Raw genomic sequence first — 13,305 nt, forward strand, 5'->3', positions numbered from 1 at the left:
TGAAATTTCACGTCGATGTGCCATCGGAGACGCAGGACGCCCTCCTCCCTCTGCGACGCCTGGGCAATTGCCATCAGCGCTAACGGCGCTGGAGGGGCTCCGCGCCGTGCGGAGGGGCCGGGTCACCCGCCAGCACCCACCATGGGCAAAGCGACAGCGAGCCTCCGAGCTCTGCCGTGGGAGCACTCTTACAAAAGAACATAGGAAGGGGAGGGAGAAACCAACAGTAAGCGACAAGCTTGATGAACCAAAGGGAGCCTGTAGCGAAAACAAATCTGCTGGCAGCTCCTTCCACGGACCCAGCGAGCCTTCGAGACAACGCCTCGCAGACTGGTGGGTCTGACATGGCGCTCGGGACCTGCCTGCAGGAGATGTGTGTGCTCAGCACCCGCCTGCAGGTGATGTGTGTGCTCGGGACCTGCCTGCAGGAGATGTGTGTGCTCAGCACCCGCCTGCAGGAGATGTGTGTGCTGCTCAGGAGATGTGTGGCTCAGCACCCGCCTGCAGGAGATGTGTGTGCTGCAGGAGATGTGTGTGCTCACAGGGTCCCCGGGCACAGCAGCTGTGAGCAGACCCGCCAGGATGGGACCAGCTGATGCAAGTCTGCTGTGCCCAGGGGTGAAACATCCCAAACGCACGGCAACGTGCCCTGCAGATCTCCCTGTCCCCAGTGTCTTTGCACGTGTCCCTGACAGCCAGCAGAACACGTGGCTCCAACCCTGCAGCTCTGCTCCCTGCTCTGCGGGGTGTCTGGCGGGGCTGCTGCAACGCGCGAGCATTCGTTAGCACTGAGGTCCTGCCACCGCCTCCATCTCCCACCCTGCTCCGTGCTCATGTGCCGGGCAGGAAGAGGCCATCAACAGGTGACATGAGTCAAGAGGAAACAACGGTCTAATCTCAGTCAGGGAGGAATAAAATGACTGCAAAAACAATAACCTCGCAGAGCCACCCTGAGGAAAACAAAGAGCGCGGCTCTGGATGGGAACGCTGGGACAATTGCTCGCGGCAGCTGTGGGGAGAGGGAAGGCAACAGAATTCAAAGTCGGGTTTTTTCCTGTCTGCTCAAATTAGAGAACAATGGGCAAAACCTCTCCCGGTGGGAAAGGGAAGCAGCCTAGCAGGGGAACGCGGAGCCGGCACCCGACTCCAAAGCCGGCCGTGCTCAGGAGCCTCGGTCGGCTCTCCCCGTGCCCCCACAGAGCACCCGCCCGCTGCTCTGCCCTCTCCCTGCTTGCTAGGAGGGCGCACGCTGCTGCGGGGTCGTGTCTGAAAAAGGCTTTGAGATCTCCTTCCTAAATACTGCTAACAGAGGCCTGAATTATACCAAGGTTTTTGTGCTCCCACCGCACAACGCCCTCCCTACTTCACATTTTAGAAGTCAGGCACATACGCGTACAGCTGTCTCTGCGCACACGCAGACAGGTGAACACGACTTCACACAGAAAGCCGGAGGATGCTATCTAGAGCTCAGGGAAAAGGATGTCAGCTGCCTTGACAATGCCATCAGTGCAGGAGCCAAGAGCCATTTTTAACTCATTTTGCTGTTGCACAGTCCCTTTAAAGGACCTGGGAGTGCTTTAAAAGCCGGGAGTAGAGCTGAGCCCCGCGTTGGTGCTGCTCTGTAAACATGGAAATGAAGAAACAGAGCTTAAGGCAATGGACTTTTGGTCCCCAGGAACCTCTCACTGAAGCCCGAAGAGGAGCTCCTGTGCAGTTTGGTCCTCCAGCCCCCAGCAGACACTGGCAGCATCCAGCTCCTCAGCCCCAACTGGAAGCAGACTGAGATGTGATCACAAAATTACCGGAAAGCACAGAGATAGTGCTGGTACATTCTGCTGACTAAAGCCGGGGCAACTTGAGCAGTAAAAACACCTTTTGGGCTAACACTGCCTCACGTTTGGTGAGCAGATAGCAGCACACAGAAGCGCTGGCAGTCAAGGGTCTCTTTATCAGACTTGTTTTGTAACTAACAACCTTGCAACGATGCCAGGAGAGAACCAGAAAGCTCCCGGTCAGCACCGCACTGCAATCAGTGATTAATTTGTTGCAAGACACTTTGCTTGCTGTACATGACAGAGCTCATAAATTCTCATTTTTATTGATGTTGTCCTGGCCGAGGGGGCATGCTGGCGAAGGCTGCCTCGTGCTGCAGGCATCCTGCAGAGCTACCTGGGGACCGCCAGCGGAGCGCAAGCAGCCCGAGCCACTGATGCCATCTGACTGGGGGAGCCCCGATGAACCAAGGACGCAGGCTCAGTATCTGACTGCCTGCACACGCACAGAGGCACACACACACACACACACGCACGCACCCAGGCACACACCCAGCCGCTCCGAGGTGTCAGCGCTCGCTCGGCGCAGTCGTCTCAGCCGGCTGCATGCTGCGGCACCGCAGCAGCCCTGCTCCAGGTGCTCCTTGGAGCCCTCCCCAGCTGCCAGCTGCTCCCCAGAGAAGCTGCAATGTCAGGACACGCGCCTCAGGAGCTCCCCACGGCCAAGTCTGTGGCCGTCTACACACAGAAACGAGGGCCCGGCTAACGGAGGTAGGCATCTCCCTGCCTGGGAGAGCCCTGCTCCCGCGCTGCAGGCGATCTGCCTTTCTCTCCCTTGGCAGGTTCCATGTAACTGAACGCCCTCGCTCTGCTCCTGCCCACCTTTACAAGCCGTGCTGAGGACCACGGGCTCATCAGGCCCTGACTGCTGCCCTCAGCACTTTGTATGTGCTCTTCGTATCGCTTTCCCGGGCCCCAGCATCCTCACCAGAGAGTTTGCTAAGGCGTGCAGCTGGCCGTGCTCTGACTTGCAGGGAGGGACTGGAAGATGAGGAACGTGCTGTTGGAACAAAAATCGCTGGAAAATGTTCTGTTCTGTGGAGACCAGTCCTGCAAGCGGTGGAAAGGCTGAGCTGAGCCTCTCTGCTGGAGCTCTGCTCGCTCCCGCGGGACAGCCGCAGCACGTGCACCACCCTGGGGAACATTGCCACCCGCACCTTAGTCAATCACGCTGCAGGATATGGCCAACTGCTCGGAGGCTTTGTTAAAGCCCGTTTACCATTTATCGGCCTAGTTCTTGGTTTTATTGTCTTTGCTGTAAACCTGCTGGCTGCAGCCCAACCTGCATCCTGCTCCTTCCTGGGCAGCAGGCAGCGCGGCCCCTCTCCCCACTGCGCTCCCAGCCAGGCACCGAGCACCTCCTGAGCCGGGGAGAGCCTCCTGGGACAGGTCTTCAGCTGTGAAGAATGAATAAGCCTAAATATGCCAGCACGGTCCCTAAGTGGAGAACCCGGCAGCTTAGGCCCGGTATTTAACTCGACTCCAGCAGACATCCGTGCCCAACAAGTCTGAAAAACTGGGTCTCGAGCATCTAAAACTGGGACTGAACAAATCATTGGCTTTACGTTTTGTTATCCCAGGTGATACAACTTTCCTTTGAATAGCTCTTCCCGGCACAAATGACAATTCTGTCGTGTATTATTAAATCTGTCATCAAATTGCAGGTCTCAAACGGTGAAAGCCGAAGAGAAGCAGAGAAGGGGGGTGTTTCTGTACAACACCCAGGGGAGCCAAGGGAGCCTTTTAAACGTGAAAAGGTGTTTTTCCTGTCACTTCCAGCAGAAGGAAGCTCACAAAATTACTGAGTGCTTTCTCATCCCACTCACTACCTTCCCGGCTTCCCAAATACGCACCCTGGGGCCACAAAGGCGCGGTGAGCTGCTGTGACGAGAGGCCAGACACGCGAGGGCTGTGGCCAGCGGAGCACCACACACGAGGGCTCGCCGGGCCCCGCTCCCCCCAGATCTGAGGCTCCCCGTTGCCTACAGCGCCGCTTTTCCCCCGCTCCGTTCACATCTTCCTGTGCTAATATTGTCGCTAACGAGGCCCAGGAGGCGGCTCAGCCCCACAGGAGTCTGTGTTGGTTTTACCACCCCACGGCAGCCCCCTTCTGCAGGCACGGCGCCATGCCCAGGGCCTCCCCTGCCGCCCGTGGCGTGGCGGTGGGGGCAGCGCGGGGTGTCAGCGTGCCGCGGGGCCGCGGTGCTGCGGGCTGGGAGCCCCCAGAGCACAGCCAGCCCCAACCCTGCCTCATCTCTGCTCGTCAGACGAAAAAGACCGAAATGACGGCTGGGAATCAGAAGGAAGCGAGGAGAATCGTATCGGCTTACCTCTGAGCATCAGCATGACCGTTAATTACGGTCTGCTACATTACACCACGATTTAATGAGGACAAACACAGACGCACCTTGACCTTTCCCCCTCGCTGCACACCGCTTTCCTCACGCCCGTCCTGCAGCCGCGCTGCCCGACCCCGCCTCGGGAGGATGCTCAGCGTCCCGGCCTCCAGCCCCAGGGGCTGACCGAGGCTGCCTTACCAAAATCACTGCCACAGCTACAGGTACCTGCTCCCTGGGGTACGTAACACGCTTCGTTTTCTAGCTGCCATTATTATTTGCTGAGTTTATTGAACGGCGAGCGGTCCAAAGGGTAAGGGGGAATTCTGCTGCCGCCGAAGGCATCGCAAGCAATGCTTGTCACCCTGCTACTTGTAGGGAAAAAAAGATGGGAGGGAGGAAGAGTGCCTGGAGCCTAATGAGGACACAAATGCTTGCCAGACTTTACTCTGAAATACTTTCTTTCTTTCCTTTTCAACAAAATCCTTTTCTGCCAGGCTCAGAAAAGAGCAGAGCTGGACAATTGTAGGGGAAGCTGGGAGAGCCTAACAATAGAGGAGGAGTGGAGAGGGGAGAGGAACCAGCCTGGCTCCTTTTACTCAAAACGGAACGTGAAAAGAAACAAATTGCAGAAAGGATGACTAACAAAGACAGCTTTAAAATCATTTCAGGGTTAGCCTTTTCAGGCTCACAGCACGGACATCGGGAAAGGACGCTCGGTTTCATAAATTACATAAGATTTCATACATCTCCCTTTAAAGTTAGCTATCCGGTACTCTCACCACGTACACAGCCGCCTACACACACCCGGGACTGCTTGCAAACACACCCTGCCCTAGTCCATGGCCGATTCTTTTTTTTTTTTTTTTTTTTACAGTCATACAGAACTTCTACATTCTCTTTGAAAAAAACGTTAATCCTGTACGCAACGCCGTGGTCCCGCTGCCTGCTGCCCTCCCTGCGGGTGTGAGGGAATCGCCTGCTGCACGCCGTGCTTCCACAAGTTTCAGGGCCCAGAGCAAACGCCATGCGAGCAAACCGCTTTACCACTCGATTCCTGCATCTTTCTCTCTCCCCACGAGCGTCCAGAGAAGGCGCTGAACGCGCCGCTCCTTGGCGGCTGATTGAACGCAGAGGTTGGCTGCAGGCGCAGCTGCCTCGACCCCCACCGGCAGCTTTCACAGGAAGCAGCACAAACATCTGCACGGCTGAACCGACCGGCAGACCTCGGGAGAGCTCTGCTCAGAGCAGTCCAGCGTTCAAAAATCCAACACACTGCACGATGCCGCAGCCCCAGCAGTCCCCACCAGCTGAAACAATGCACTGGCAAGTCTGTTTTCTCCATATCTGCTTCCTGGCTTTTTTTTAAAAGCAGTGTATGAATTCAAAAGATTTTAAAGGTCCAGCTTTTCAAATCTGGATCATCCACTTCCAGAGCAAGCTCACGAAGGTGCGGGAAATGCTTCGCCACTGCAGTTCCATTGCAATTTGGCAAGTCCTAGTGACCACAGAAATGAAAGGTAAGCGAAAAGCTACTGGACACTTACCAAAGCCTTCACAGGACAGAAAAATAAGATCGGGATAGAAAAGCGGTTCTGGGATCCCTGGGAAAGTCAGCTCCTCGGCGAGCAGCGCGAGTCCATCCTCGGCGGTGCCCTCCCTCGGCCACGGCTCGCCCCGTGCTACCCAGCTGGCTCCGAGCTGCTTGCAGACTCCCGGACTGCGAGACTTCCTCTGCAGCTGATAGTGGGATTATTAAAGTAAACTGACTATTGCCCTTTGTGACGGGAGGTGGGGGGGAGGGAAGCTCAGCCCCTTCCCTTCCTTTGTAATTCAAGCCCTTCCTTGAGGCTCGCAGCTCTGGAGGAGGCATCTGCTCCCTGCTCCCAGCCCCTTCCCGCTGCCTGGGCGCTCCCGCAGGTGCTGGCGGGGATCCAGGCTGAGCAAACCGCGCTGCACTCGGGGTTTACATGACAAAGCAGCTCATTCCTAATTAAACTTCATCCAGCACGCTTCTCTCACGTATATAATTAGTGCAATACAGCTAACGTACCGGAAAGAAGGGAGAGAGCTCGCGCATAAGCACAGGCTCCTCGGTCTACGCCTCTGATGAAGTTTAGGATTTCCTCTCCATGTACTCAGCAGCAGGCTCCTGGGCGCTCCGAAGCTCTCGGCAGCCCTTCGGGAGGCACCAGCCAGGCCTGGACGGGGCCAGGCGATGCCGGGGGCAGCGGAGCAGTGCCCGCTTCCAAGCCGTGCCCGGGGTGCGCTGCCCGCCGCCGTCACTGCCGCCGCTGGAGTCCTTCACGGGCAGCTGCTCCGGGCAGCCCTGCTCGTTATTACTTCCTGCAGGCAGTTCGTCTTTAAAGCTGGAACTATAAACGCTGTCGGCTTAGCTTGCAGCCTCCTTCTATCAGTATTTACAATGCACATTTAAAATTATATATATAAAAAAAAAGTGCAGGCATGGAGGAATAAGTCCACAATGCAGGCATATGGGAATTAAAGGACATTTTCCTCAAATCCTCTTGAAATTTAAACTGCCATTATTAGCCACTGCCCGTCTAGATAATAAACTGTAGTTCCTGACAGCAACAAATATATCTCGTCTCCACCACACACCCGTAGCACAATTCTGTACAATGACCTGGAGGGCAGCCTCAGTCCAGCAGGTTTTACTTCACCCTGTCAATTAGAAAATTCTGACAAATTACAGAAATAAAAGAAGAAAAAAAAAGAACGTTTTGGTTGAGTTCCCACAACTCCCCACGCCTTGCCCTTTCCCGAAACACAAGCTGCTTGAAGCAGTGACATTTCTGAGGGCAAATGTTTAAATTCCCTGCTCCGGCGTGCCCACGAGCAGCGGGAACTGTTGCGTTATCTATTTCATCTCTTTGTGCCGTTCCCTGAGTTAACGGGAAAGGGAACCAGGAGCACCTGCCGCAAACCAGGACTCCCCGTGCTCCAGAGGGGCACTGAGGAAGGATGTGGCATTCTTCTGAGCGTGTGCTTGCTGAAACAAGTATGTGGAGGGGCAGAACAGCAAGGATGTTTTCTATTCCATCTCTGTTCCATGTCCCAAAGACGTGCTAGCAGCTTGGCTGTGACTTGTGCACGATCCCAACACTATCTCACTGTCACTGCGACGCAAACAGGCATCTCCCCAATCTACCACGTGCAATTTGCACAGCTGGCTCTCAGGACGTGTGGACATCCACTCCTCGCAGCCTGCTCTTGCACCAGAAATCCCATTGTATCCAAATCCGGGAGACAAGAAACTAAACCCTTTTTGCAATACCCACGATGAATCATGTGTTGGCCGTCTGCAGGCCAAATCCCACTTCCACGGAAGTCCAGTGCTCACATCCTCCTTGCTTCAGCAGGAGCAGGCCCTGACTGTGCAGCAGCCATCGCAGCCTAGCTGCACGCCTCCCATTTCCCATTTTTCCTGCTGACACCAGGCTGGACGGGCTCTCAGACTGGCAGGCAGGCACGTCACCACGCATCTTCCCTACGGCCTTACGGCACGACTGGTAGGCAAATATTAAATAACGGGATTAAATCATGGACAGCCTAAGCTGAGGCTGGTGAAAAAGAACAGCTAGACCAAAAAACAAACAAACAAACAAACAAAAAGAAACAAACAAAAAAAAAAACGAGTCCGCACTGTTAAAAGACACAAGGAGCTTGCTTTTCTCCTATGTTACGCTGGTGTAAGTTCAAACTAATTCCACTCTATGCACATTGGCATAATAAAATAAGAATTGACCCAGCATCAAATATTCCCCGCTTTAGGAATTATTCCCATCTGCTAGCACCACAGAAGGTCCACGGGAGCCTGGGAGAATGAATCCATACGCACACTTATCTCTTCATTTCAGACCATTCATCACTCTTTGCCTGGAAGCAAGAGTTAATTTACAATAACTCAATGTCAAGATGGCAGTTTTGAAATCCTCTTGAGCATTGCCCTGGGAGAAGATTTTGTCCTGGCTATCTGTAGCCCCTGTAGATTCAGCTGAGCCTCTCTTTAAGCCACTTACTTTTAGAGCATGGTAGAAATAAAGAAAGAGAAGACCTGCTAGGCCGTAGCGAGTGCGCATCCAAACCCATTGCGGGATCATCCCTCCAGTGCATTCTTGCGGGATTTCAGCAGTCAGAGGGATTGGAGACAGAAAGGAAGAATATGGCCGATCAGAAAACCCTGTGTGCAACGGAGATCATTCCCTAAGGTTTATTGTTTTGTCCAGACTAGATTTAAAGAAAACGAGTCTCGCACAGAGTAGGAAATACTTCCAGCCTAGAGCAGAGGAGAAGAATGTGCCCCTGGGCTAACATCAACAGATTCCAGCTTTCTGAAAGGGCTGTGCCACAGCCCGACCTGTCCCTCAAACCTTGCACCCAGCAGTCCAGCCCAAATCCCCAGGACTCTCTGAGCAGGGCCACCTACACACCGAACCCCGAAATCCTTTGCTCCCCTCTCCTCTCTCTTACCCTACTTTGGAATTGGCTTTATCTTTTCATTTTGAGGACTTTGCTTACCACATTTTCCTAGTGCTGCTGATGGCGCTTGTCTTATCAAGGACAATCTGCATCTAATATTTTGGAAAGCAATTATTTAGAAATCTTCAGGTAGTGCCTAGACAATGGCTGACACGCCATCTATGTAAATCAGAAGGTGTCTAAAGAGGGTGTTTACAAGCAGAACGCTGCTAAAAGTCTGCCGTGGTTGCAGATAACAAGGCTGAGACAATGACAGATTTCCTTCCCCTCGCAGCCAAGAGCAGCTCCCTCTGATTGGCTTCGCTGTGTTTATCCAGGATGCTGGGAGAGAGCAGGCACCAAATATGCAATTAATTGGCAGTTTGCAAGAGCATATTGCCTAAAGATAAACAGAGTGGGTGATCGTGTCATATGTAAAATGGCTGAGTGCTGCAGATGTACTGTTGACCCAGTTTAAAAAAAAAAGGGATTTTTTTTTTGTTCTCTTGAAAAATAATTGTATTCAAATGAATACTTCTTTGCACAGTCCCTCTGGCCTTTGAATGTTTTGTGAATGTAAGCCATTCCGTGCTCTTCCTTAATCTGGAAGTACTTAGTAAATTAAGAATTTGCTGAAAACTTTTAGTGCTGACATCAGTAAAGCCTTTCACCAATAGAGAATTTTTTGCAGCAGCAAATGAGTACCTTGCTACACGGTGTTAATGGCCTTTGCTGTTCACAGGCGGTGCTTGCGAGCAGGAAAAGGCAAGACATTGTCAGGAAAAAAAAAAAGGACAAAGATGACATAAAACCCAGAGGCAGGTAAGGAAATAAAGAAAATGGGGAAATGACTGAATGCTGCTTAGGAGCTCAAGACACACGCTGGGGAAAATACATTGAGGCTGGAAAAGCAAAGGGAAAGGCAACCTGGAGGTGATGCCAGACAAGTCTGGTAGCCTGAGAGCCTTTAGAAGGGGTACCTGTGCCACGATCAGAGCGGCAGCACGAACTCGTGATTGAATGCAAGGCACACACTGAATAGCAGAGCTCTGTTTCAGGACAGAGGATGCATTACAAGAAAAGTCCTAGATGTTGACTTTCAGACTTAATGTCCTGCCAAACAAAGCAGAGGCCCAAGCAGCTACCAGGCACACCAGTGCAGGCAATGAAAATCAATGCCCTCGCAGGACAAAAGGACATTTGTCTCTCTCCTTTTTTATATGTAGTGCTATAAAAGTAAAGACTAAAGCACATGACAAATCTCTCACTTCATTTTACCGAGACCACACTGACATTAACAGCACTGTTCAGACCCAGCAAGAAAACAAGTCATGACCTGGCAGCTTCACTGCGAGGGACAGCACACAGATTGTATCTGCCCCAGCTTCAAAAATGCCTTCGCTGGAGCTGCCGATCCCAGGGAGAGATTTGTACGGCGTGCTTCGACTCGTCGTTTGGCCCGGTCCTTTCAATTTGCCCTCAGCCTAGGCTGCTGACTGCCAGAGGGCAGCTGCCCATGAACGTCCTGCTGCCGACGTCCATCCTCCTTCCCTCCTGCTCTGCGGCCATGCGGGCGAAGCCTTTGGGCAGGGCTCAGCCCAAGCTCCCTGCCCGAACGCCAGGCATCAGCCACGTGCCGCGCGCTTTGGTGTCCCAGAAGCATGGCAAAAAATCAGCGGTGTTTTAAAAATCTGCTGTTAGATCAAAGTTTCTGTATTTGGGTACCTAAAATTAGCTAGCAAAGTAAGTGACATTTTAGTGGGAGATGCAGAACTTCCATTGATTTTAATGGATTCAGCATCCCAGAAAAGTAGGCCGCTTATTTATGTCCCTACATCAGCATCTGCATGCCTAGCTTGCGGGAGCCAAGGCTGAGAGCGATGACCTTAAGTTTTAAAAACCCTGAGACGACTCTGCGTGCCTCGGTCTGTCATCCCCTTTATTTCTGCCAGCCAGTCTTCCTTGAGAGGTAGACTTAAGCTGTAAATGTGCCTTTAAAATTTCTCGCAATGAGGTCTCCTCTAGTTAGCCAAACACTTGGGCACCAGCGTAACGCCCCCCTGAAGAGAAGCACCTGGCTGCATCAAGGCCAACGGGCTCCTCCGATCCCTTGGGCTGAGACGGGGAACAACTCTTTGTGTCCCCATGGAAAAACCTCTGATCCTGATGGGAATGGCTCGGCAGCCTTGAGAGCTGTGTGGCCTGGAACAGGCTGTACCACCTCCCAGTACTCACCTTGCAAAGAGCTGGGCAGCCAGCAGCAGGCAACGGGGTCTGGGGGGCGCGAACCTCGCTGCTGCACGCGAGGGGAGCTCCTTAACCTGCCGCCTGCCTCCAGACTTCGTTATTTTAATCCCCTGCAAGTGAGTGGCTATCAGCGGGCTGCCGCCTGGGTGCTTAAGGAAATCGCTGTATAATTCAGCTCTGATTGTTTAAAGCACTTGGCAGGAAACAATAGATAGAAACTGACAGGACTTTCTGCCATTAACAATACAGGCTAATAAGGTGAAATGCTCTCCGCAGAAACGTTGTGACAGGTACCCACAGGTGCAAATGAAGTAAAAGCCGTGGCAGGGCAGGCTCTGCACTGCAGCCCCTCCGTCTTGACTTTGCAAACAAGTCCTCCTCACACCTGCCCTCTCCCCGCCCGCTGTTCCACCAGGCTGTTTCGGTCACAGCACACCCGGGTTTGCGAGGTTTAAAAATGCCCAGAGAGGACCCGCAGAACCAAACGAGCTGGTTCACATCCGCCGCCCATTCCCATCCCCACAGCTTCAGGGGCAGGGGAGAGGAAGGACGCGAGCCACTGAAGGGGAGGCCGGGGAAGGCCCCACCTCGGGCAACCCGCGCACCACCAGGCTTTTGGCACGAGTGTTGGCGTGCCGGCATGCTCGCAGAGCCACGGCAGGGAGCTCAGCACGCAGCCAGCGCGGGCACGGGGGTGCTCTGAGGGCCCAGCCCTCCTCTACCAGCAACTGCTGGAGCTCAAAACGTCTGTCAAAAGAGTCAGAGCAGGCAGCTACAGGCACTTTGCGTTTTCCTTCATCTTACTGACTACAGCTCAGGCTGTTATCCCAGGCAGACTCCCCGGACAGCCGGCGAGGCAGGGGCACGCAGGCGGTGGTTGCAGTTTTCCCCTGCATGCGGTGTGTCCCGATTCCCACCTGTATTCAACCGGACAATTAACGCAACTTGCGCTCGCAGAAGGCAGCGAGGGGGAGCGGTGCACAGCCCGGACTCGCCAGAGCTGCGGCCTCAGCACCGCACAGGGGTGAATTCATCTGCTGTGCACAAACCTGCTGCTGGGACACCGGTAAGAGCAGCTGTACCTGCTCCCGGCAACGCCTGCCGGCATCGGGATACTGCGCTGCTCTCCGCTGCAAGGTAAAGCTGTTCAAGGAGACGTGGTGTGTGCCTGACTCGGTATTTCTAACGGGAGCTGACACGGCTGGCGCTGAAAGTCAGACAGGAAGAAGTCCTCAGACAAGGAAACCAATTAGAAAACATAACTGACACGGGTACATAGCTTAGGAGATATATAAAGCAAACCTAGGAACATCCTCATCCTGAAAACAGGACACACAAAATCTTTACTTTTGTACAAGCCAGGGTTAATTTAACAACAAGGAAATATTCTAAAGGTCACCTGGATCTTTTACGGGTATCCTTATACCTGAAAGGCAAGGCACTGGCTTCAAATTCCATTTGAGATTTTAAAGTTTATGGATGTTTCTGCACTCATTAAACTGCAGCCTCACGGGAAAAGACAAATAGGGGGCAACTGGAGCAGGTAAAAGATGATTTTCTAAATGGCAAGAGGTGAGAGTCCTGCCGCCCGCAGCGCTGCCAGTCGGGGGGAAGGTCGCAGGAGCGCTCCCTTCCAGCGGCTGCCCCTCTCCCCTGCCCAGACACCAGGGAGCCAGGCCCACCAGGCTGCGCAGACGTGGTCAGCGCCCAGCTCCAGCTCCGGGAGGAGAAACGGCCCAGCTCCGCGCCCTGGACACAGGCACAGAGCGGCCGGGGCAGCCTGGCCCCAGGGGACAGCCCAGGGCTTTGAAATTCTCTGCGCTGGACAAGTTCTCACAGGGAACGTGGCTGGCAGTGTCTTTCCGTGCACTGTTCTCTCGGGGTTAAATACGACTCACATACTCCTGACCGGGGAGAGCTGCTCTTTGTGGGGGAAAATGCAGAGCAAGCTTTCCGTTTGACACCGCTGTTACCACACCGTCAAAGGCTAAATAAGCAATAAGAAGAAGAACCAAAAGCTTACCAATATCCTCACTCTCTGTGCACATTTCACTGTCAAAGAGATTAGGATGCTTACTTCTAAAACTGGACGAAAAGTCTTAAAAATTTGTTTTTGCTATTTTCATTGACAATGTAGGGTTTTTTTCCCTCTCTACCTATTCTATGACTTAATTTCAAAACATTTTACAACCTTTTCATTACACAAAAATGGGAAAAATAGAAGGAACGAAGGAAATAAAATGGCTTTTGACTAGCAAAAACTCAAAGCATTTCAAAGTTATAAAAATGTAATTTTACGAAAATCAGGGATGCTGTTAGCATTGATATGAAGCACGGCAGGTTCTGGAAGGCTGAACAACTGCTCCAGCACGCACAACACACGCTGCCTTGCCAGCCGGCCTCGTGCC

At 53.1% G+C, this 13,305-nt stretch overlaps 1 protein-coding gene and 1 long non-coding RNA gene across 11 annotated transcripts in view; one reads left to right on the top strand and one right to left on the bottom strand.

Annotated features, from left to right (window-relative positions):
- Nucleotides 1-13,305, bottom strand: part of DAB2IP (DAB2 interacting protein) — a 226,804-nt gene that overhangs the window by 72,713 nt on the left and 140,786 nt on the right. Inside the window, exon 1 of one of the 10 annotated variants that reach the window (XM_048056617.2) lies at nt 5,716-6,170. The exons of the other annotated variants lie outside the window; for them this stretch is intronic. The gene's annotated coding sequence lies outside the window, so the exon portion shown is untranslated. Of the gene's footprint in view, nt 1-5,715; nt 6,171-13,305 lie in introns of those variants that run through there. 10 annotated transcript variants of the gene reach the window in all.
- Nucleotides 4,080-5,619, top strand: LOC136786693 (uncharacterized). The gene is made up of 2 exons (XR_010826079.1): nt 4,080-4,408; nt 5,046-5,619. It is a non-coding gene; the product is annotated as an uncharacterized lncRNA (long non-coding RNA).

The sequence above is a fragment of the Anser cygnoides genome, chromosome 20, assembly GCF_040182565.1.
Source record: "Anser cygnoides isolate HZ-2024a breed goose chromosome 20, Taihu_goose_T2T_genome, whole genome shotgun sequence".
NCBI lineage: Eukaryota > Metazoa > Chordata > Aves > Anseriformes > Anatidae > Anser > Anser cygnoides.